This window comes from Prunus dulcis, chromosome 2 (genome assembly GCF_902201215.1).
Source record: "Prunus dulcis chromosome 2, ALMONDv2, whole genome shotgun sequence".
Lineage (NCBI taxonomy): Eukaryota > Viridiplantae > Streptophyta > Magnoliopsida > Rosales > Rosaceae > Prunus > Prunus dulcis.
In genome coordinates, this window is record NC_047651.1 from 12,417,650 (window position 1) to 12,422,346 (window position 4,697).

General features: G+C 37.1%; 1 pseudogene; it reads left to right on the forward strand.

Annotated features, from left to right (window-relative positions):
• Positions 1-3,552, forward strand: part of LOC117618146 — a 13,162-nt pseudogene extending 9,610 nt beyond the window's left edge.
• Positions 3,553-4,697: the final 1,145 nt, after the last annotated feature.

Here is a 4,697-nt window from a genome sequence, read left to right on the forward strand (position 1 = left end):
AAGGAAGCCCAGTTACAGCTGGACAGCCCAACGGATAATTTACATCTCCTACATGCCACCACGCGCCATGCAGAAGCTGGGGGGCATTTGTGGGAACCTAATTAAATCAAAACCCTAGGTCAAATAATTAGGCCAATCAATTTGGGAATTATTTGACCTAATTAGGAGTTACCTAACCTAATTGGGAGTTACCTAACCTAATTGGGAATTACCTAATCAAATTGGGGGTTACTTGATCCCCAATTTAATTAGGGATTTGGTTAATCAATAATTCCTAAATGCACCAACCACACCAACCACACCAACTCCACCAACCACACCAACCTCACCAACCACACCAACTCCACCAACCTCTGAAACCCTAGCCTCCGAGACCTCTATAAAAGCATAGCCACACACAATGGTTGAGGTACGTCTAAATTCCTACTAAAACTCTGCAGAAATTATTTCTCAAAAACCCTAGCCACCCCCTCTCTTTCTCTCTCTCACACAAGGCTCCGGCCACCACACACGGCTCCGGCCACCCGGTTTTCCTTGAATTCCCCTACCTAACTTAGGCATCGGAGGGCCTTTGGCCAACACCCCCCGGGTGTGGTCCTTTTACTCCGATCTGTTTTGCAGGGAGAAAGAGAGGCGGAGAAGACGAAGGAATCTTGGGCGAATATTCTCGTGGGGAAATTTGCTCCCACAACACTCATCAAGAGGTGAGGTATAAACAAATCCAGGATAATGAACTTATTTCAGTATGGATGGTAACTCGATTCCCGCTAGCTCCAACAAATTATCGAGGTATTAGAGTCTAAGAGGATCTGAATTAAACCCTGAGTTATCCTTGTGTGCTTTCCAATTTGGTTGTATGTGTGAAAAATAATGAAATACTAAGTATGATATTTTGGATTTGTCAATTTTTGCATTGATTATTATCCACACGGCTGTGAATGGCACATTAATCCTTGGTGATCAAGAGAATAGACAAGACCAAAAAGGGCTTTATATGACTGTTGCTTCCTATGGAATACCAGTTGGTAAAGAACTACATCCAAATGGTCTCATCAAGCCATAAGATAGCTTTTTGATTTAGGGAGAACATAAATTTGAAATCATAGTTGTGGATATATAAAAAATAAAGGGAAAAATACGAAATTACCCAAAGTTCATACAAGGGAAAAATGCGAAATTACCCAAAGTTCATTAAGTTGCTGCCTTGAGAATCAAGTGCACCAGCCGATACGAGGTTCCCTCTCAGAGGAAGAACCTGCCATATTCCATGACCTTTTATCAAATGCACCAGTCCATATGCGAAATTACCCAACCTAGGGTATATGCATAAGAATTTTTTAAAAAAAGAAAAAAGAATCGTAGTATTCTGGAATATTAATATATATAATGGCCTTTCAAACAATTATTACTAACTTCACATTTGGCTCCTCCCTGGGAATATAGCTGCTAAGAAGGAAATCAAAACAACAGTTTTTAATTTAAATGTGACTCCAATAATGGATTTCTGTAATTAAATCTGACTCTTGGATGATATATGAATCCTCATAACTTTTGGAATAAAATAATAATAATACTTATTAATCTCTATCATTGGCAGAATTAGGGGAAGAAGCGAAAGTCCCTGTAATGTCTCTTTCTGAATCTAGTCCTCCTCTTCCTCTTGGAAAATACCCTTTCTTTATGGAGATACACAGGAAGAAACTTTTCATCAAGTTAAGGCCATCAGTGCTCTTATTGAAACTTTCAAATGGAGGGATGTTATCCTTCTATATGAAAAAACTACATAGATTATGGGAGAGACATCTTTCCATCTTTGATTAATTCCTTTCAAGAAGCAAATGTGAATATTGCATATAAAAGTTGCATTACCTCCTCCTCAACAAATGAACAAATAATTGAAGAGCTCCAAAAGCTCAAGACATTGAAGACTACAGTACTTTTGGTGCATACGTCTCATTATCTTATGCCTTGCCTTTTTCTAAATGCGAAAAAGGTAGGAATGATGAGTGAAGGGTATATATATGCATGGATTCTGACATCAAGTAACATGAATTTCTTGCATTCCAAGGATTTATCTGTGATTGAATCATCAATGCAAGGAGTGTTGGGTTTGAAGTCTTATATTCCAGCATCAGCCAGCCTCCAAAATCTTACTACAAGATTGAGGAGGAAATTTTTCATGGAGGATCCCAATATTGAAATAAGAGAGTTAACTGCAGAAGAAATCTGGGCATACGATGCAACTTGGGTGCTAGCAGAAGCAGTAGAGAGGGCAAGGATTTCGCAAACAAGCCAGGAAAACATTGAATTGGACCTACTGGATGATTTGAACGATATTCGATCCTCAAAACATGGAGTTAAGCTTCTTAGACAGATATTGGAAAGTAGGTTTAAAGGTTTAAGCGGTGAAACTCAATATATAAATGGGAAATTGAATTCATGTGCCTTTGAGATGGTAAACGTGATAGGAAAAGGGCAGAGAGGGTTGGATTTTGGACTTCTGCAGAGAAATACTCTCCTGATAGTGGAAGAAACTTACTTTCAACCAAGGATTTGAAAACTATCATATGGCCTGGAGAATCAAACCATTGTTAGAGGTTCAAAGATACAATCGGATGAAATAAAAGTAGTAAGAGTTGGAGTTCCAGCCACCTCAGGGTTCAAGGATCTTGTGGACGTGCACTATGACTCTCTAACCAAGAGACCATCTGTCACTGGTTTCTGTATATATGTTTTCAAAGCTGCAATAAGCGGTTTGCCATATAAAGTAGCCTACGAGTTTATTCCATATATAAGTCAACTTATGATGACCTCATCACCAGGTCTATCTCAAGGTATGTTGATTCAGAAATACAATAGATTAAATGTTAGCTCGTGTATATAAATATCAGAGTAATGTTCTCTTGCATTGCCAAATGAATGCTTATGTTTCCAAATTGTGAACGTGGACCGCACATTCTAGCAAAAACTTACCTGATCGATATAGATACACTAGTTAACAAATTGATCATATTAATAGTATGCGTTCTTGCAAAGGCTTTGAGCTGAACTTATTATGTGCTGCAACTAAGAAGTTCAAAGCTTTTTAAAGCTCAATATATATTATATGATTAATGGTCCAATCTGTCTACTAGTACTTCTCAAAGTTAATACCAATTTCTAACTATTGGTTTTCCATATCGCATATCGGTTGTGCATGACTAAACTAGAATTTTGATGCTGCTGTTGGAGATACAACAATCACGCCTACCAGATCTTTACAAGTTGATTTTACAATACCATTTACTGACTTGGGTGTGGGGATGTTAGTACCAAATCAAAAGGAAAACAAGTGGATTTTCTAGACACCTCTTTCAGCCAGTCTTTGGATAAAAAGTGCTGGGTTTCTTTATCCTAACGGGTTTCATCATGTGAGTAATTGAGCATCCTATCAACCTAGAATTCCAGGGCTCTCCATCGCAGCAAATCGGTACAGAATTACGGTTCTCCTTTTCAACCATTGTGTTTGCTCACAGTAAGTGCTCTGTCTCAAGCCTTTTTTATTTGTACTAGTTTCCCTGCCAAGACAATGTTTAACTCAAATTTTTTATTTATCAGATCTTGTTTATTATAAAGTTGTTGATAACTCAAATCTTGATTGCTAATATAATGTCAATTTCAAATAGATTTCTAAAGTTGAGCATCTGTTTATGATAAATAATGAATCTCATCAGTTTCTCATTCATAATTAATGTAAGAGAAATGAGCAATGATACTTTTCTTTTTCTTTTGCTCGATTTTAAATATCTTTTACAGATTGACATATGTCGAAATGCTGAAATGTTGTTGTACTTCCGAAATTTATCAATCTTGGAGCTTCTTGGTTCGGTCAAAGCCCCTTAGCTTACATGCTCTCTCTTTTTCAGGCAATCTACGTTTATGAGACGCGTGGCATTGCAAATCAACTCGGTGAGAATCAATCTTCACTTTGTTAGTGTCGACTATGAGAAACGAAATTTACTGAGATACTGGTTCATGCTCACATAAGACAAGCACTGCTCAGGCTGAAAATGCTCCAGAGAGTTTGAATCATGAAGCCTTCCTTGAACCTAGAGGATTGGCGACCTTAAGTCTTAAATGAAAATTTACTTGCTGCCAAAGGTAATAACATTCTGTTGTGAATTTGCTGCTACTCTTCAGGGTGTACCATCCATATGGTTTAGTAAGTCAAGGCCGAGGCTTTTAAAAACTTGTAATCGTACACGCTTTATATTAATATTATTATAACAAGTTCCTTGTTGACCAAAAAAACATAAAAATAATTTTTTTATAACAAGTTCCTTAAATTATCATAACGAATGCAACACGCTTGAAAGAATATTCACTTTGAATTTGTCACCTGTCATATTCTAGCTATATCACCATTCACAAAGTCTTGGTCAACCTATACACATTGCTTTCTGGAAGTTCCAAATAACTGAAATTTCTTATAACTTGCAGTCCACAGCCCTCCCACTAATTAAAGAGAAGTAAACGGTATCTTGATAGTGATAGTTTTCCTCCTTAGACAGCAATTTATTTCACTAATATAAATTAATGTTCTCGGGCGATCTAGCGCTAATTAATTAACATATAGCATTATATATATGCAGGCTGATACTGATCAGGTGTTAAACCAAACAATAGAGAAGCAGAAATTAAGTTGGTCTCTTGTGTAT